The sequence below is a fragment of the Lynx canadensis genome, chromosome E2 (assembly GCF_007474595.2).
Source record: "Lynx canadensis isolate LIC74 chromosome E2, mLynCan4.pri.v2, whole genome shotgun sequence".
In the NCBI taxonomy this organism is placed as follows: domain Eukaryota; kingdom Metazoa; phylum Chordata; class Mammalia; order Carnivora; family Felidae; genus Lynx; species Lynx canadensis.
In genome coordinates this window covers 60,716,575-60,737,739 of record NC_044317.1, presented here as the reverse complement: position 1 = coordinate 60,737,739, position 21,165 = coordinate 60,716,575, and positions in this window count along the sequence as shown.

Here is a 21,165-nt window from a genome sequence, read left to right as displayed (position 1 = left end):
GACCCAACACCTTTGTTGTGGGCTGAATCGTGTACCCCAAATTCCTATGTTTAAGTTGTGACCCCCAGTATGTCAGAATGTGACTGTAGTTAGACATAGCATGTTTCATGAGAATGAAGTTGAAGTTTAATGAGAATGAGGTTATTAGGATGGAGTCTTAGTACTCTTAGTATGACTGGTGTCCTTAGAAGAAAAGGAGCTGAGAATAGTGGTACGGAAGGATGACCATTTGAAGACCAAGAAATCCCCATCTCCAAGCCAAGGAGAGAGGCCTCAGAAGAAACTGACCCTGCTGATACCTTATGTCCAATTTCTAGACTCCAGATTTGTGTGGAAGTAAATTTCTGTTGTCTAATCACCTCGTGTGTCGGACACCGTTATGGCAGTTCTGGATAACACAGCCCCCTGTGTTGTATATCTGGCTTCTGTGTGGATGCCGGCAATTTTCCTGTGCTCAGAGGTCACCCTGAAGAGGAAGCATCTCCAGTGGTTATGAAACCATCTCCAGTGGTTGTGGAGACAACATGAATATTTTGTTTGTCCACAGCTGATACCACATACTGCCAGGCACTATTGAGTGGAATATCTACCCCAAATGCTTCAAAGGAGCCATGTGGCCTGATGCACACTATTCGTGTGTTACACCACAGGGGCAAGGGAACTGTAATTGGTAATCTAGAAGATAGGGTAATGAGGGAATAGAGGAGACATCAGCCACTTAGTGGAGTGTATCTCTTATAAATATGTATCCACGGGTGTTCTAGTGACCGGGCAGGATCAGTGTGTACAGAAATTCTTCACTCTGGACACATGTGTCCTGTGTCCAAGAGGTCACTGTCATAAAATAATCCAAAGGTGTCTGAACTCGCATATCCTCTCTGGTGTTTACGTCTCAAGGCCATCGTGCGAGAGAGGAAGAGGATACAAGACAAGGGTGGTTTCATAGTCCAGAGAGGTAGCTTTTTTGACACGCCTAGCCAGCATTGTTGGTACTAGCTGTGCCTGTGGCACATGCTTGTTCTGAAACATTCACCTCCCAAGTAGTCTCCCAGGTACTCCCCAGCCTCCTTGGCTGTAAAAACTGGTCGTCCTGGAGTTGGTGGTGCAGGGACCGACTCCTCTTATGGGTGCCAAGGTCACGCTTCTGTCCCTGAGTCCGTAAATAAACCGTTTCTCCTCAAGCTGGACTTCTCAACCTTTTCCCTTGCTTAAGGTTTGGAGGTCATTTTGCGTATACGTCCCTTCCAGGCAATACTACTATTTTCTTCTCTGGAAGTATACCACTATTTACCCATTCATCTGTTTGGACCATTTGGGTTACTTAGAGTTTTGGCGTTTGTAAACAAAGTGCTCTCTCAGAATTTTCATTACCGTTCTCTATGTGGATAGAGGTTTCCTTTCTCTTGTGGTGTGACTCAAAGCGCAATGCCCGTCACAGGTAGGTTAGTGCTGATATTTTTAAGAAACTGCCAAAATGCGATCGAAACTTCAGTTCTGCATTCCCACCAGCATGTATGAGAGTTCCAGTGCCTCCAGTCCCTGCCACTACTTGATAGGGCCAGTCTGTAATGTCAGCGCATTTCATAAGTGTGTAGTGCTGTTGCCATTGCATTTCCTAGGGGTGTTGGTTTTGAGTATTTTTTCGTGTGTTTATGTACCACCCGTCTATCTCCTTTGGTACAATTTCTGTTCATATCGTTTGCCCATTATCTTTCCGATGACTTATGGCTATTTCCATTTTCATTTACAAATAAGAAACGCATACAGCAATGGTATGTATTTGAATTTTCCTCATTCTTAAATGGTGTGACATTTTGCTGTATGGAGTCATAGTAACAGTGTTAGGCTATTTCTTCACTATTTTCACTCAGCTGCTTTTGTGTCCTGCACACGTGACGGCCCAGAACACCATACATGTGTAAGTTTAGTGTGCATTCTTACCATTATGTCTTCGCTTTCTTACATCCAGGCATTCAGAAATACAAAACTGCAGCCCTGCTTTGTAGTGCTTGCCAATTTCCAAAGTGTAAATTCTCCCATCATGAGAGCGGGATATGCTGGGAGAAGGCGCTGGAAAATTCCACTTGGGTGTTTGGTGGAAGACTAAACTTTGGCGTGTGCAGGAGACTTTACAATCCCAGGCGGACAGGAGCTGGGGTGGGGGTGGAGGTGGGGGTGCCTTGAGCCAGCTGCAGGTCTGCACAAGCCTCAGGAGAAGATGTTAATCCTGATTGGCCAGAGGGGAGGGACCTCCCTAAACACCCTGATGGGTGAGTGAAAATATGGCTGGCCTCACCTTAGTGGTGACCAGGTTGTCGGGCAAACCCGCTGGGTTCAGATTGCTTCCTCGGATCCCACCCAGTACCTTGGAGGGATTTCTCACCCTCTAGTGATCACCTCCATGTGATGTAACTCTTTCTTTCTGTAATAGTTGAGTGCATTCCCCAAAGATGAATGCCTTTGGTGCATCTCACCCTGAATCTAGGTTGCCTTACCAGCCCTCCCACTCAGGGGAAGACTGCTGGCCGGGGCACTGCGGCCATTTCTGGCTTCCCCCTCTCCAGGGAGGACTGGGAGCCAGTGGGGCAGGCAGAGGAGGGCGACACTCCCAGAAGGAGAGGTCAGCGGCCTTAGTGTAGGAACCCGCTGAGACCTTTTTTCCTCGGACCCCCACGTGACGGTGGTGTCATCTCAGAGCATCAGCCAGGAAGGGGCCTGCAGGGAGAAAAAGGTGCTGGGTCGCAGGTCAGGAGTGGCACAGGGACGGGAGGAAAATGGCACCCCCCGGAGGTGACTTTGGAAGGACCTGCTGGGTTGAGTCCCTGTATGTCCTGTGGAGCTCAAGGTCCCACTGTCGATCCTTAATGCGATGCATTGCCCGGAGCGCTGGCCATTCTTGACCCGGGAGGCGCCCGAGGGACACAGCCCAGTCCACAGGTGAGTTCTTGATTCCTTTCCACGTGCACAATTGTGACCACTCTGGAAGCTCCTCGGGGTGACGGGGTGTGACATCTGGGCTAAACTCATTGGGTTAGGTTGTCCAAGATTATGTTAAGGGAAAACACCTCAGGCGCAGGTTGGTCAACAAATTATGAGTTTGTTGTACTGTGGGGTACAGGGATATAAGAGCACCAATCCTGGGGGTCCCAAGTGGACTAGGTTTGGCTGCTCAGCGGTGACAAAATCCCAAGGCAGAGGAACAAGTTGGGGGTGAATCTCGTTCAGGGAGGCTAACAGGGAACACAGTGGACTAAATTCTCAACGACTGATTCCACAGTGGTGAAAACACTTCTAGGTTTATATAAGAAAAATGTCAGCAAAGGTGGGTGGGTACATGCAGGGAGGCAGTGAGTCAAGTAGATCATTGTCATGGAGTCACTCATGAGTGGGGTCTTGCTGTTCAGGGCACTCTTTATTGCTTGAAGGGGTCGTTTTGGTTCTAATCTGGGAACGCTTGCCATCAGGGTCTTCCTTAGCCAAGAGACAAGCTGGAAGGAACCCAACGAGAAAGTTTGAAGTCAAAAGAGAGGGAACTGAGGACCTCTTTCAGTACTAACAAAAATAGTATGTAGGGGTGCAGCCACCTCAAACCCTATGGCCAATCCAGTCATCTTGAAGGTTTCCCAAGCATGCTTCGTCCCCATGATTTCTCTGCGGATGTTTCTCTGTAGATCAGGCATTCTCTCCTAGAAGAGCAGAGCAGTTCTGCATGCCACAACACAAAGCAGACCCTCTTGCACAACCCCTAGGCACTGGGGAACCAGAACCTGTTGTAAAACCTTTGAGCACTGTGATAACATCCATAGCTAGCACCAGAAGAGTCTGCATGTAGTCAAGAGATGCTCCAGACCGCTGTGCTCCCTTTTCTGGTTAACTGCCCTAAACTGCTTTAAAACCCTTGGGGGGGCAGATACCTGGGAGTTGGCCTGTGTACAAAAGTCCGCCTTCTCCCCGGGTGGCCAGCCGCCTGAATGAGCTCATGTTCCTTTCCCTTGAACACTTGTCTCTTGAGTATTGGGTTTTTGAGCAGTGGGCAGCAGAACTTGAGTTTTGGTAATGTAGGAATGTATTTGAACATAGATACACAGATGTGCATCCAAGTACCAAAGCAGTTGGATACCAGTAAGGTAATAGGATACCAGTACGGTATGCAAATACCGTTTTTCTGTATGAGGGAGAGTGATTGAAGGCTTTTCACTTTGTATGTTCATAAAGGAGTAGTAATCCATTAATAAACAATAGAAAATCAGCTATTGTAGACCTTACTTTTTAGTGAAGGAAACATTTGTGTGCTGATAAATTTTGCAGGCTTGGTTCTCAAATCCTGCAGCCTTAGAGAAGATTCATGTTAAACACAAGCACATTGGGTTTACTGTCTTCAGGAACAAGTAAGTGGAGGGAATACTTAACTCTGTGTCTATTTCACCCGGAGTCTTCTTAAAACACCGCTGTTTATTGGCGCCTGCATGGCTCAGTTGGTTGAGCATCTGACTTAGGCTCAAGTCATGATCTCATGGTTTGTGAGTTTGAGGCCTGCATTGGGCTCTCCGCTCTCAGCGCAGAGCCCACTTTGGACCTTCTGCTTCTCCCTCACTCACACTCTCTTTCTCAATAATAAATAAACCTCAAAACAAAACAAAACAAAACAAAACAAAACAAAACAAAACAAAAGCACTGCTTCTTGGAATCACGTGGAAAGTGTCTGAGTCAGTCAGTCTAGGGTATAGGCTGAGAATGAGCATTTCTAGTGAGTTGGTAGGTGATGCCAATGGACAAGGTCAGTGCAGAGATGAAACTGTGAGAACAAGCCTTTAGGGAGGGCCAGGCTCCCTCCCTCCAGGCTGCAGTACCTGTGGACTGTAGCTCTGTAGACTCAGAGGACAGCAGAATACTTTTTTCCTCCAAGTATTTATTTAAATTCCAGCTAGTTTAAAATACAGTGCAGTATTAGTTTCAGGTGTAGAATTTAGTGATTCATTACTTCCAACTGGTGCTCATCACGACAAGTGCACCCCTTGATAGCCATCACCTGTTAACACATCCCCCACCCACCCACCTATCCTCAAGGAACCCTGCGTTTGGTCTCTATAGTTAAGAATCTGTTTCTTGGGGAGCCTGGGTGGCTTAGTTGGTTAAGCATCCAGAACTTGATTTCAGCTCATGTTGTGATCTCACAGTTTGTGGGTCGGTCCCCGGATCAGACTCTTCACTGATACACAGAGCCTGCCTGGGATTCTGTCGCCCTCTCTCTCTGCTCCTCCTGCCCCCTCAAAAAAAAAAAACAAAAAAAAACAAAAAGCAAAAAGCACCTAACAAGAGTCTATTTCTTGCTTGCCTCTCTCCTCACCGCCCCCCTCCCCCCGCCCCATGTTCATTTGTGTTGTTTCTTATATTTCACATATGAGTGAAGTCCTATGGGATTTGTGTTTCTCTGACTGACTCATTGCACTTAGCATCATACTCTCTGGCTCCATCCATGTCGTTGCAAAGGCAAGATTGCATTCTTTTTGGTGGCTGAGTAGTATTCCATTGTATATATGTATATGTATATGTAAATTTATATGTATATGTATATGCATATACACATATATACATATACATATATGTATATGCATAAACACACATATATACATATACATATATATACACACATACACATATACATATATGTGTATATACACACATACATACACACACACACATACATACATATATACACTCATACACCTACCACATCTTTATCCATTCAACAGTCGATGGAAATCTGGGCTCTTTCCCTAATTTTGCTATTGTTGATAGTGCTGCTATGAGCATCGGGGGTGCGTGTATTCCTTTGCATCAATATTTTTGTATCCTTTGGGTCAGTACCTAGTAGTGCAATTACTGGATTGTAGGGTAGTAGCATTTTTCACTTTTTGAGGAACCTCCATACTGTTTTCTGGAGTGGCTGCAGCAGTTTCCATTCCCACCAACATAAGAGGGTTACCCTCTCTCTGCATCCTCACCAGTATCTGTTGTCTCCTGTGATGTTAACTGTAGCCATTGTGAGTTGTGTGACATGGTATCTCATTGTAGTTTTGATTTGCATTTCCCTGATGATGAGTGATGTTGAGTATCTTTTCATTTGTGTGTTAGCCATGTGTATATCTTCTTTGGAAACATGTCTGTTCGTGTCTTCTGCCCATTTCTTAAGTAAATGATTTGTTTTTTGGGTGTTGAATGTTATAAGTTGTTCATAAATTGTGGATATTAACCCTTTCTCAGAAATGTCATTTGAAAATATCTTCTCCCGTTCTCTAGGTTGCTTTTTAGTTTTGTTCATTGTTTTCTTTGCCAATAAACTATTCCAATAGTTGACTTTAGCTTTTATTTCCCTTGCCTCAGGAGACGTATCTAGTAAGAACTCGTTAAGGCCAATTTCAGAGAGGTTTCTGCCTGTGTTCTCTAGGCTTTCATGGTTTCTTCTCTCACATTTAGGGCTTTCATCCACTAAAAAAATTTTTTTATTTTTATTTACTTAGAGAAGGAGAGTATGCATGTGCATGCCTACATGAGAGGGGGAGGGGATAACAGGGAGGGAGAGAGAGAATCCCAAGTGGGCTCCATGCTGGCATTACAGAGCCGGACGTGGGGCTTGAACTCACAAACCGTGAGATCGTGATCTGAGCCAAAATCAAGAGTTGGACGCTTAACCGACTGAGTCATCCAGGCACCCTTCTTTCATCCATTTTGAATTTACTTTTTGTGTATGGTGTGAGAAAGTGGTCCAGTTTGATTCTTTTGCATGTTCCTATCCAGTTTTCCCAGCACCATTTTTTGAAGAGACTGTCTTTTTTCTATTAGGTATTCTTTCCTGCTTTGTCGGGCATTATTTGACCATATAGGTGTGGGTTCATTTCCAGGTTTTCTACTCTGTTCCATTGATCTATGTTTCTTGTTTTTGTGCAAGTACCATACTGTGTTGATCACTACCGCTTTGTAATATAACTTGAATTCTGGAATTGTGATGCCTCCAGGTTTGATTTTCTTTTTTAGGATTGCTTTGGACATTTGGGATCTTTTGTGTTTTCATACAAATTTTTGCATTGTTTGTTCTAGCTCTGTGAAAACTGCTGGTCGTATTTTGATAGGGATCGCGTTAAATGTGTAAATTGCCTTGGGTAATATAGACATTCTAACAATGTTTGTTCTTCCAACCCATGAACACATAATGTGCTTCCATTTGTTTGTGTCATCTTCAATTTCTTTCATAAGTGCTCTATAGTTTTCAGAGTACAGATTTTTTTACCTCTTTGTTTAGGTTTACTCCTAGGTATCTTATGGTTTTTGTTGGCAATTGTAGAAGAGATCGATTCCTTGATTTCTCTTTCAGCTGTTTTTTTATTGGCGTATAGAAATGGAACAGAGTTCTGTACATTGCTTTTGTATCCTGGAACTTTACTGAATTCAGGTATCAGTTCTAGCAATTCTTTGGTGGACTCATTCAGGTTTTCCACATGGAGCATCATGTCATCTGCAAATAGTATAAATTTGACTTCTTCCTTGCCAATTTGGGTGCCTTTTATTTCTTTTTGTTGTCTGATTGCTGAAGCAAGGACTTCTGGTACAATGTTAAATATCAATGGTGGGAGTGGCCATCCCTGTCTTGTTCCTGACTGTAGAGGAAGAGCTCATTTTTCCCCATTGAAGATCATATTAGCCTTGGCTCTTTTATATTTGGCCTTTTGATGTTGAGATATGTTCCCTCTATTCGTACTTTAGAGGGTTTTTCTCAAGCATGGATGCTGTACTTTGTCGAGTGTTTTTTCTGCATCTATTGAGAGGATCCTATTGTTCTTATCCTTTGTTGTTGTTGTGGTGCTGTTGTTGTTGCTGTTGTTGTTGTTGTTAATGTGGTGTATCACATCGATTGATTTGTGAATATTGAATCACCTTTGCAACCCTGGAATAAATCCTCTGTTCACGGTGAATGATTCTTTTAACATGCTGTTTGATTTGATTTGCTACTGTTTTGTTGAGAAATTTCTCATCCATGTTAATCGGGGATATTGCCTGTAATTATTTTTTCTAGTGTGGTCTTTGTCTGGTTCTCAGATCAAGGTAATTCTGGTGTCATAGAATTGGTTTGGAAGTTTTCCTTCCATTTCCATTTTTTGGAATAGTGTGAAAAGAATAGGTATTAACTCTTCTTTAAAATTTGGGAAGCCATGTGGCCCTAGAGATTTATTGTTGGGAGATTTTTTTTTTTCAACTTTTTTTTTTTTTTTTTTTTTTAATTTTTGGGACAGAGAGAGACAGAGCATGAACGGGGGAGGGGCAGAGAGAGAGGGAGACACAGAATCGGAAACAGGCTCCAGGCTCCGAGCCATCAGGCCAGAGCCTGATGCGGGGCTCAAACTCACGGACCGCGAGATCGTGACCTGGCTGAAGTCGGACGCTTAACCGACTGCGCCACCCAGGCGCCCCTATTGTTGGGAGATTTTTGACTACTGGTGCAATTTCTTTGCTGGTTATCAGTCTGTTCAAATTTTCTATTTTTTCCTGTTTCGGTTTTGGTAGTTCATATGTTTCTAGGTTTTTTTTTTTAATTTTTTCAAGATTACCTGGTGTGATGGTATATTATTTTTCATAATATTCTGTTATATTTGTATTTCTGGGCTGTTGGTTGTGATCTCTCCTCTCCCATTTGTGATTTCATTTATTTGAGTGCTTTCTCTTTTCTTTTTCATAAGTCTCACTAGGTGTTTATCCCTTTTATTGTGTCTTTCAAAGAAGAAGCTCCTGGTTTCATTGATCTGTTCTTCTATTTTTGTTTTCATTTCTGTTTTTGTTTGCTTGTTTGTCTGTATGTCACTTATTTCGGGTCTAATCTTTATTATTTCCCTTCTGCTGGCTTTAGGCTTCGTTTATTCTTCTTTTTCTAGCTGCTTTAGGTATAAGGTTAGGTTTGCCTTTCTTCTTTTTGAGGTGAGCCTGTATTGCCATATACTTATCTCTTAGGACCACTTTTGCTGCATCCCAAAGTTTAAAAAACTTTTTTTCTTAATGTTTATTTATTTTTGAGGGGGGGGATGGGAAGGGCAGAGAGAGAAGGAGACACAGAATCCAAAGCAGGCTTCAAGCTCTGAGCTGTCAGCACAGATCCTGACGTAGGGCTCGAACTCACAAGCCATGACATGATGACTGAGCCCAAGTCAGACGCCTAACCGACTGAGCTACCCAGGCACCCCGCATCCCAAAGGTTTTGTACCATCATATTTACATTTTCATTTCATTTTCATTTGTTTCCATGAATTTTTTATCTTTCATTTCCTGGTTGACTCATTCCTACTTTAGTAGGATGTACTTTAGTCTCCACGTATTTGTGGTGTTTCCAAATTGTTTCTTGTGGCTGACCTGAAGTTTCATAGTGTCATGGTGGGAAATATGCATCGCGTAATCTCAATCTTTTTGTCCTTGTTGAAGCCTGAATTGTGACCCACTGTGTAATAATATTCTAGAGAATGTCCCATGCGCCCTTGATAAGAATGTGTATCTGCTTCTTTAGGGTGAAATGTTGTGACTATATCTGTTACATGCATCTGGTCCAGTGTGTCATTCAAAGCCATCGTTTCCTTGTTGATTTTCTGCGTGGATGATCTGTGGATTGCTGTCAATGGGGTGTTAAAGCCATCTACTTTTATTGTATTATTATCAATGAGTTTCATTATGTTTGTTATTAATTGATTTATATCTTTGGGAACGCCAAGATCGGGGCATAAATACTTACAATTGTTAGTTCTTGGCGAATAGACCCCTTTATTATGATATAGGGCCATTCTTAACTCTTGTTACAGTCGTTGGTTTAAATCTAGTCTGTCTGATATAAGCATGGCTACTCTGGCTTTCCCTTGACATCTATTAAGAAGATAAATGTTTCTCCATCCCCTCACTTTCAATCTGCAGGTGTTTTAGGTCTAAAGTGAGTCTCCTGAGGGGCCTGGGCGGCTCAGTTGGTTAGGCGACCAATTTCAGCTCAGTTCACGATCTTGCAGTTTGTGGGTTCGAGCCCTGTGTTGGACTGTGTGCTGACACCTCAGAGTCTGGAGCCTGCTTCGGATTTTGTGTCTCCCTCTCTGTCTGTCCCTCCCACAAGCTCTCCCTCTCTGTCTCTCTCTGAAAAATAAATATTTAAAAATTTTTAAAAATAAAAAAATATAAAGTGAGTCTCTTGTAGAGAGCATGTAGATGGATCTTGTTTTCTTCATCCATTCTGACACCCTAAGTCTTTTGATTGGAATATTTAGTCCATTTACATTAGAGTGATTATTGACAGTTATGAATTTAGTGCCATTGTATCACTTGTTGTTTTAAAAAATTTTTTAATGTTTATTTCTTTTAGAGAGAGAGAGAGAGAGAGAGAGAGAGAGAGAGAACAAGCAGGGGAGGGGGAGAGAGAGAGGGAGACAGAATCCATTGCAGACTCCAGGCTCTGAGCTGTCAGCATAGAGCCCGATACGGGGTTCAAACCCATGTACCATGAGATCGTGACCTGAGCTGAAGTCGGACGCTTAACCAACTGAGCCAGCTAGGCGCCCCTGTGTCACTTGTTAAGTCATTGTTTCTGAAGCTTTTTTTCTGTTCCTGTTTAATCTTTGTCACTTTCAGTCTTTCTTTCCCACTCAAAGAGTTCTCTTTAATATTTTTTGCAGATCTCATCTGGTGGTCACAAACGCCATAATTTTTGTTTGTCTGAGAAGCTCTTTATGTTTCCTTCTCTTCTGAATGACAGTCTTGCTGGATAGAGTATTCTTGGCTGCAGAATTTTCCCATTCAGCACAGTGATTCATGCCACTCCCTTCAGGTGTGCCAGGTCTTTGTGGAAAGGTCTAACCTTATTTGTCTTGCCTTGTAGGTTATGGATTTCTTTTCCCTTTTCCCTTTTAGGATTTTGTCCTTATCTGTATATTTTGCAAATTTTACTATGATATGTCCTGGTGTTGGCCTGCTTTTGTTGATTTTTTTTCTTTTCTTTTTCTAAATTTACATCCACGTTAGTTAGCATATAGTGCAACAGTGATTTCAGGGGTAGATTCCTTAACGTCCCTACCCACGTAGACCACTCCCCATCCCACAACCCCTCCAGTAACCCTCTGTTTGTTCTCCATATCTAAGATTCTCGTATGATTTGTCCTCCTCCCTGTTTTTATATTATTTTTGATTCCCTTCCCTTGTGTTCATCTGTTCTGTGTCTTAAAGTCCTCATAGGAGTGACGTCATATGATATTTGTGTTTCTCTGGCTCATTTCCCTTAGCATAACATCCTCCAGTTCCATCCATGTAGTTGCAAGACGGCAAGATTTCATTCTTTTTGATTGCCGAGTAATACTCCAGTGTGTGTTTGTGTGTGTGTGTGTGTGTGTGTGTGTATACATACACACCCCACATCTTCTTTATCCATTCATCCATCGATGGACATTTGGGCTCTTTCCATACTTTGGCTATTGTTGATAGTGCTGCTATAAACATTGGGGTGCATGTGCCCCTTTGAAACAGCATACCTGCATCCCTTGGATAAATACCTAGTACTGCAATTGCTGGGTCGTAGGGTAGTTTTATTTTCAAAATTTTTAGGAACTTCCATACTGTTTTCCAGAGTGGCTGCACCGTTAGCATTTCCACCAGCAGTGCAGAAGACATCCTCTTTCGGGGCGCCTGGGTGGCTCAGTCGGTTGAGCGTCCGACTTTGCTCAGGTCACGATCTCACGGTCCGTGAGTTCGAGCCCCGCATCAGGCTCTGTGCTGACAGCTCAGAGCCTGGAGCCTGCTTCGGATTCTGTGTCTCCCTCTCTCTCTGGCCCTCCCCCTGTTCATGCTCTGTCTCTCTCTGTCTCAAAAATAAATAAATGTTAAAAAAAAATTTAAAAAAAAGACATCCTCTTTCTCAGCATCCTCGCCAACATCTGTTGTGCCTGAGTTTGTTAATGTTAGCCCTTCTGTCAAGTGTGAGGTGGTATCTCATTGTGGTTTTGATTTGTATTTCCCCAATAATGAGTGATGTTGAGCATTTTTTCATGTGTCTTCTTTGGGGAAATGTCTATTCATGTCTTTTGTCCATTTCTTTACTGGACTATTTGTTTTTTGGGTGTTGAGTTTGATACGTTCTTTTTAGATTTTGGATACTAACCCTTTATCTGATATGTCGTTTGCAAATATCTTCTGCCATTCCACTGGTTGCCTTTTAGTTTTGCTGATTGTTTCCTTCGCTGTGCAGAAGCTTTTTATTTTGATGAGGTCTCAATAGTTCATTTTTGCTTTTGTTTCCCTTGCCTCTGGAGACTTGTTGAGTAAGAAGTTGCTGTGGCCAAGATCAAAGAGGTTTTTGCCTGCTTTGTCCTCAAGGATTTTGATGGCTTCCTGTCTTACATTTAGGTCTTTCATCCATTTTGAGTTTATTTTTGTGTATGGTGTAAGAAAGTGGTCCAGAATCGTTTTTTCTGCATGTCATTGTCTGGTTTTCCCAGCACCACTTGCTGAAGGGACTGTCTTTATTCCATTGGATATGCTTTCCTGCTTTGCCAAAGATTAGTTTGCCATACGTTTCTGTGTCCATTTCTGGGTTCTCTGTTCTGTCCCACTGATCTGAGTGTGTGTTCTTACGCCAGTGCCATACTGTCTTGATGATTACAGGTTTGTAATGCAGCTTGGAGTCCACTGCTTTTGTTGATTTTGATGGGAGTTCTCTCTGCTTCTTGGATTTGGACGTTTGTTTCCTTCCCTGAATTAGGGAAGTTTTCAGCTATAATTTCCTCACATAAGCCTGCCCCCTTTTCCTCTCTCTTCTTTCTCTGGGACTCCTATGATATGAGTATTACTACATTTTGTGGAGTCGCTAAGTTCCCTAGTTCTACGTTCATGATCCAATATTTTTCTTTCCCTCTTCTTTTCAGCTTTATTATTTTCCGTAATTTTATCTTCTGTATCACTTATTCATTCCACGGCTTCTTCCATCCTTGTTGTCATTACAATCCATCAGTTTCACTTCTCGGTTTTGGCATTCTTTATTTCAGGCCGACTAGTGTTTTGTTCTTTTATTTCTGTGGTAAGGAAGTCCCTGCTGTCTTCTGCGGTTTCTCAAGCCCAAGTAGCATCCTTATGATCGTTGCCTTAAGTTCTGTATCAGGCATATTACCTATACCTCTTTTGATTAGATCCCTATCTGTGACCTTTTCTTGCTCTTTCTTTTGGGACGAATTCCTCCCTCTTGTATTTTGTCTAGGTCTCTGTCTTCTTCTCTGTGTTAGGAAAGCCTGCTATGTTCCCTGATTCTGAGAGCAATGGCTTTGTTAAAAACAGGTCATAATACTGACCAGAGCCTTGGTGCTTCAGGTGCCAGGTATATGCTGTGTGTATGCTGTGTGCAGTCTGCTGCTGTGTTTTTGCTGCTGTTTCCCTCAGGTCACTCTTCAGCAAAGTTTCTCCATTTCACCACTGGGGAGTGTTTGCACCTTGTCTAGAGTGTGGTAAGTTTTAACTAGCTGTGCTCTCATCTACTTGATGAAAGAGCCCTGATGCTATTTCCAGTTAACTGAAGCTTTGTAGCTCTCTGTGGTCCGTAGTCTTGTATGCGCGGGGTGTTTGTGCTGGTCTTCAGTGGGAAGGGCATGCTGCTCTGGTTCTCAGGCACGCTTGCCCTGGTAAAGAGGCACTGGGAGAGTGCAGATTGGTGAGGCTTGGTGTAAGCAGTTCTGGACTCTACTGTTTGTGCTGTGCTGCTCACTGAAGTCAGTCCATACTGATGGGTGGGCGATGAAAATGGCACCAGCCCTCTTTCTCATTCCCGAGAGGGAAGTTCATGCCGGCTGGTGTCTGGGAAGCCCTCAGAGATGAGTGAATCATCTCCCTGCATGTGTCCCAGGTGTGCCACAGATCCCTGCCTTCACCGCATCTGTGTCTGGGCTGTCTGCCCATCTGGCAGTGCAGTGCACCTGTGTTATATCCCAGGCAGGCTGGCTGAGTTTTAAAACTCCAAAGTTTAGGGGCCTGTCGTGGAGCAGACCCACACCGGTCCTCTGGATTGGGGGGGGGGGTGTTTTGCCATGCTGGTGCCGATGCAGGTCTGTCCTAGAAAGGCAGTTGCACCAGTGCACAGGAGCTTGGAGTTTGGGGTAAAGTGCAGCAAAAACCGGTGTCTAGGTTGGCTGCCCTCAGCAGATGTCTCTGCCCTTGTGCTAAGAGGTGGGTGTGCACAATGGCACCTGCCAAATGTTTGGACCAGTGAGAGACAATGTCTCCTCTGCCAGATGCACTCCAAGAAGGGGGAAACATCTCTCCCAGTGCACCCCAGGGGATCCTCAGATCATGCTGTGTGCTCCAGGGTCCTGCCCTCTCTTTCCACATGAGCACTACACAGCCACCAGGATCCATACCAGCCAAAATGAGGATCTCTGAGCTCCACTCATTCTAAACATTCACGATAATCAGCCCTTCTTGTTTTCCCTGTGAATGAATGGCTTTAGAAAGTGTTTTCCTTGTGCAATCCCCTAGGTTCTGTGTGCTTTCTTCCTCTCTCCTTCTCTCTCTTTCTCCCTCTCCCTCTCCCTACTCCTCCCCCTCTTGCTTCTCTTCCCCTTCCCCTTCACTTTCCCCTTACCCCCCTCCCTTTCCGTTTCTCTTTGTGTGTCATCTCTCTGTGATCATGGCTCCCTCTGTTCTGCAGCATACGCGGCCCTTTCCTCCCCCAAGTCATATCTCCACCTCTCTTAACTTTCACGGTGTGGCCTCTTGTCTCTTTCTTTAGTGGTGCAGTTTGTCATGTCTCTCTTCAGGTCGTTTTCCTGGGTGTTCAGAATGATTTGATATTTATCTAGCTGTGTTCAGGGGATGAGGACTGTATAGGGAGGGCCCGTCTGTTACTCCACCATCATAGCTCCCTTTGTGTTTGTTATTTATTGTTTTATATATCTGGGTACTCTCATATTCAGGGCATAAGTATTTACAATTGTTAGATCTTATTGTTGGATTGTTCTTTTTATTATGATCTAGTGTCCTCTTCAACTCTTGTTATATAGTCTTTGGTTTAAAATCTTGTTGAGAGGCGCCTGGGTGGCTCAGTCGGTTAAGCGTCCGACTTCGGCTCAGGTCATGATCTCACGGTCCGTGAGTTTGAGCCCCGTGCGTCGGGCTCTGTGCTGACAGCTCAGAGTCTGGAGCCTGTTTCGGATTCTGTGTGTCCCTCTCTCTCTGACCCTCCCCTGTTCATGCTCTGTCTCTCTCTGTCTCAAAAATAAATAAACGTTAAAAAAATAAATAAAATAAAATCTTGTTTGATATGAGTCTTGCTATTCCAGCTTTCTTCTGATGTTCATTTGCATGATAGATGATTCTCCATCCCCTCACTTTCAATCTGCAGGTGTCTTAGGTCTTAAACGAGTCTTTCTGAGGCAGCATACAGAAGGGTCTTATTTTCTTGCTGGTTTATTGGGTGGGGGGATTAGTCTTGGTTTTTTTAGAGATTGTAACACCCTATGTGTTTGATGGAACGTTTAGTCCATTTACATTCAGAATAATTTTTTTAAGTTTATCTATTTATTTTGAGAGATAGTGAGAGACAGAGAATGCAGGAGGAGCAGAAAGATAAGGGGAGAGAGAGAGACAGAGAGAGAGAAGAAGTGTGAGATAGAGAGTGAGAGAGGGAGAGAGAGTGAGAGAGAGACAGAGACAGAGAGACAAGGTCCACACTGTCAGTACAGAGCCTGATACAGGGCTTGAACTCATGAACCATAAGATCATGACCTGAGCCTAAACCAAGAGTTGGTCACTCATCTACCTGAGCCACTCAGGCACTCCCAGAGTAATTTTTTTTTAAGTAAGCTACACACCCAGCACAGAGGCCAATGCAAAGCTCAAACTCAAATGCAGAGATCAAGACCTGAACTGATAAGAGTAAGTATTGATGAAAATGAATTTAGTTCCATTTTATGACTTGTTTTATCATTGTTTACGGAGATTTTCTCTGTTCCTTTCCAGTCTCTATCACTTTTGGTCTTTCCTTCTCACTCTAGGAGTCCCCTTTAATATTTCTTGGAGGGCTGGTTTAGTGATCGTGAGCTCCTTTCATTTTTGTTTTTTGGGAAACTCTTTATCTCTCCCTCCATTCTGAACGACACTCTTGCTGCATAGAGTATTCTAGGCTGCATACTTTTCCCATTCTGCACGTTGAATATATCATGCCACTCCCTTCTGGCCTGCCAAGTTTCTATGGAGAGATCTGCAGCTATTCTGATGGGTCTTCCCTTGTTAGTTAGAGGCTTCTATTGTCTTGGTGCTTTTAGGATTTTTGATTTAGCAGTATATTTTGCAAATGTAATTATAATATGTATGGTGCTGGCCTTGCTTTTGTTGATTTTGTTGGGAGTTCTTTTTCCCTCCTGGATTTGGATGTCTATTTACTTTCTCAGATAAGGGAAGTTTTCAGCTATAATGGCCTGAAATCAACTTTCTATCCCCTTTTCCCTCTCCAATTCTTCTGAGACTCCTATGATACGAATGCTATTATGTTTGATGGAATCACCGAGTTCCCTAAGTCTATCCCCATGATCCTCTGTCTTCTTTCTCTCTTTTATTCAGCTTCATTATTTTCCCTAATTCTATCCTCTATATGACTTATTTGTTCCTCTGCTTCTTCCACCCTTGTCATTACATCCAATGTGTTTCAAATATCAGTCATTGCACTTTTCGTTCCTGCCTGATTGTTTTTTAACTGTTTTGTTTCTCTGGTAAAGACCTCCCAGATGTCTTCCCTTCTTTTCTCAAGCCCAGCAAGTATCCTCAGATTATTGCTTTAAGTTCTCCATGAGTATATTAATTAGATCTGTGTTAATTAGATCTCTGGCTGTGATTTTACTGTTGTTGTTGTTGGTTTTTTTTTTTTTTGAATTGTATTTATTTATTTTTAGAGAATGAGAGAGTGAGACAGGGGATGGCTGGAGAGAGAGGGAGAGTGAAAATCCCAAGCAGGCTTCTTGCCTAATCACAGAACCCGATATGGGCCTCAATCTCATGATCCGTGAGATCATGAACTAAGCCAAAAATCAAGAATTGGATGCTCAACCGTCTGAGGCGCTCTGGCTGTAATTTTATCTTGTTCTTCCTTTAGGGAAGAATTCCTCCATGTGGGCATTTTGTTTAGGTCTCTGTCTTCTTCTATATATTAGAGAAGCCCATCAAATTTTCTTTTCCTGAGAGTAATGGCTTTACTAAGGAGAAGTCATATAGTGTCCATGGCCTGGTGCTTCAGGGAGTGTCTGTTGTGTGTACTGTGTGTACTCTACTGCTGTGATTTGCTGCTCTATCCTTCAGGCCAGTTGCTTGCAGAGGTTCTCCTTGCCCACAGTGGGCACTGTTTGGTCCTTGGCCTGAATGTGGCAAATTGTAACTAGGTGTCTCAGGCCTGCTTGTTAAATGAGACCTGATGCTACTTCCACTAGAACTGAATCCTTGCAGAACTCTCTTGTCAGGAGGTGTGGTGTGTGGGTGGGTTTCTGCTGGTCATCTTTCGAATGGGCCCACAGCCGTGGGACTTAAGCCCACGTGGCCCAGAAGGGCAGTGCTGGCAGAGTGCAGGCGGGTGGGACTTGGTGTATGCAGGTTAGGAAACCAGTGTTCGCCCTGTGCTGTTTACTGGAGCTGGATTTTGCTGAGGGGCAGTGGAGGAAAATGGCACCAGCCAACCCCTTTGATCCTGGAGAGGGGTCTCCATGCTTACTGCTCTCAGGGAAGCGCTCCCAGAAGGCTGAATAATCCCCCATGCATCCAAGGCCGTTTACAGAGAGCCGTTTTCACTCTGCCTGTCTCTGGGATGTTTGCTTGCCAAGAGCAGTGCTTTGGGCTCTATCCCAGCCCAGTATGCTGACTTTTACAACTCAAAAATTTAGGGACATGCTGTGGCAGGGGCCTGTGCTGATTACCTGGGATAGGGTCTCTCCATCCTGAGGCTGATGCGTGTTTGACCGAGAGGGGCGGTTGCCCCAGAGCACGGGCCTTGGGACTTGGAGCAAGCAGGCTAGGCAGCCAGTGTCAGCTTGAGCCACCCTCAGCAGCTCTTCTGCATCTATGCCAAGGGGCATGGGAGGGAAATGGTGCAGCTGGTTCTTTTGTTCCCAGGGAGGCATCTCTGCTAACCCACTTCTCACAGATGCACTCCAAGAAGAGTGAACAGTGTCTGCCCTGTGGTCCCTAGGTGTTCTTCAGATCGTGCCTTCTGACTCCAGGTTGCTTGCCTGCCTTCTCTAGAGGAGTAGGGCAGACGCTCAGGGCTGCATCCCAGTGAAACCCACCAACATTTAAAATCTAGTCTCTGAGCCCTGTTGGTTGCAAAAGCTGCCAGGTGTCAGGCCCTCTCATTTCTCCAGCGAATGGCTTTGGGGAAGTGTTTTGCTAGTGCAATCCCCTGTGCTCTCCTCCCTCCCTCCCTCTTTCCCTCCCTCTCTCTGTCTCTCTCTCTCTCTCTGTCTCTCATCTCTCAGGGATCCCAGCCCTCTGCAGCCCCCCAATCTGTTTCTTGCCCAAACCCCATCTCTGCACTTCCTGCTTCCCTTGATGTGACATCTTCTCTCCCTCTAGTTGTGCAGTTTGTTCTGTTGAACCCAGGTTGATTTTATGGGTATTCAGAGTGACTGGATAGTTATTTAGTCGTGTTTAAGGGAAGAAATGAGCCTAGGTTCCTCCTACTCTGCCAGTATCTTAGCTCCTCCCCTCCCCCAGTCCAAAGATGTCTAATGGACACCTCCTGAGTTTCTCTGCAGTGAGCCAAGCAATCTAAAGGCTTAAATGAATGGAGTTCCAGGGGCTCCGATGCCAAGGAGTCCACACACTGAAGCCACCTACCAACGTGTTTCTTTTGCTGGAAACTGTACATCCACAGGAAGGCCATCAGACTCAGGTGGCTCCAATGCCTTAGCCACCTACACCTCACTTCAAGCAAATTCTTGTGAATGCCTCAAGGGTCAGAATTCAAAACCAAAGGCTACCCTGTCTCTAACAGGCAACTAGGCTTTCCCATATAAGATAGTTTCTGAAGCTATAGCCAGTCATGTAACGTGTTTCCTTTTCTTCTCATTTTGGTCTACAAAAGCCTTTCCCCTAGTTGGGTTTGGGGCTGCCTGATTGGATTTGGTGTTTGCTCAAACAGGCACTTCTAAATTTTAATGTACCTCACTTTATTTAAACAAAACTAATAAAAGTAATAACCCACGGGACTCACATTTACTCATGGTGCACGTAATAATGAGGGCTGCCACACAGCCCTGTGTAATATTACATAAAATATCCTGCTCTTTTTTATTTTAATTTTAAAAATTAATTATTTATTTCAAGAGAGACAGAGTGTGAGAATGAGAGGGGCAGAGAGAGGGAGACACAGAATCTGAAGCAAGCTCCCGTCCCTGAGTTGTCAGCACAGAGCCCGATACAGGGCTCGAACTCATGAACTGTGAGATTATGACCTGTGCCGAAATAGGACACTTAACCCATTGAGGCACCCAGGCGCCCCTCCAACGTCCTTTGCTCACAGAATCACCTCTTGTTGTTTCCATCACACCTGCCACATTCTAACGTACAATAGAACTTAGTATTCCTGCTTCATGTTTCCTGTGTTTTTCTTGAACACGATAAAAGGCACATGAAGACGGGACTGCTTCTCTTGTAACTGAATTTTCCCATGCATCTACCAAAAGTTCTTGCAAACACATTATGTGCTCAATGCACATTTTTTAGAACAGTGAATAAACATGACATTTGAATTTACCTCTCATTTTAACTATTCTGGGTACCCTAAATGTCCTCTTTAAGTCTCCAAATTAGTGTGAAAATTAGTAAATGAAATCTTACTAGAATGGATTCAGGAGGCCCTGGAGGGAGACCTCTCACGCAGACATGACATGCATAAAGAGCAGGAGGAGGGGAGATAACTTTTGTCTTGACAAGGGAGGACACATTCCCAGTAGGAAATTAATCTCCTGCCTTTCACAAAAAGAAGGATGATCTCTCCTTGCCCCAGTAAGGAAACACTAACCATGGCATGCAGCCAGTGAAAACCCGCCACAACCTCAAACTTTTGTTCTTCAGTGAACTTTTGTTGAAAGCAACTCTCCCCAATCTCCACCTTAAACCTAATAAACCCAGACTTTTGTGGTGCCTAAGTGGCTCACTTGGTTGAGTTTCCAACTTCAGCTCAGGCCATTTTTTTATGGTTCATGAGTTCAAGCCCCACATTGGGCTATCTGGTGTCTCCCGGAGCCTGCTCTGGATCCAGTGTGCCCTCCCCCGCCCCCTCCCCCCCGCCCCTCTCCCACTTGCTCTCCCTCTCTAAAAAATAAATAAACATCTGGGGCGCCTGGGTGGCGCAGTCGGTTGGGCGTCCGACTTCGGCTCAGGTCACGATCTCGCGGTCCATGAGTTCGAGCCCATGTCGGGCTCTGGGCTGACGGCTCAGAGCCTGGAGCCTGTTTCCGATTCTGTGTCTCCCTCTCTCTCTGCCCCTCCCCCGTTCATGCTCTGTCTCTCTCTGTCCCAAAAATAAAGAAACGTTAAAAAAAAAATTTATAAAAAATAAATAAACATTTGTGAAAGTAGCTCTGGACCTTTATTTTTTTTTACTGCTCACTTTCCCTCTGTCTCTTGAACCTTGCCTGTGGATTGCCATGGTGTGGTTATCCTCAGTTGAAATTCCTTTGTCATTCCTGAATAAATTCAGTTTGCTAGTAAAGTTACTGGCTATTTATTTTTAAGCTGGACAGTAGTATTGTTCAATGCTTGTAGGAATGAAAACGTCACATTCTTGAGATAAAACCCTCACAAAAACCAAGTATTGGTTTAGCACAGTCACATGCTCCATTTGGTCCTATCTTTTCTCAGACTTAGAGCCTGCTTCTAAAAGTTCTGTTAGTTTGTAACTGTTTTTTACTCTTTCCTGATGTGTAGGGAGGTGGAATGTTGGTTTGCCCATAGGTATTTCTGGCACTGTCTTAAACCACTAGATAAACGTTGTGAACTGCTTTCTGAAATGGGCATTCCACATCTGATTTTCTAGGATACTTTCAATTCCTACTGCCAGTACCTGAAGAAATGAGAATCACTTCCCAGCAAGGAGATGAGGTCATTGGGTTCAGATAATCCTTTACTTCA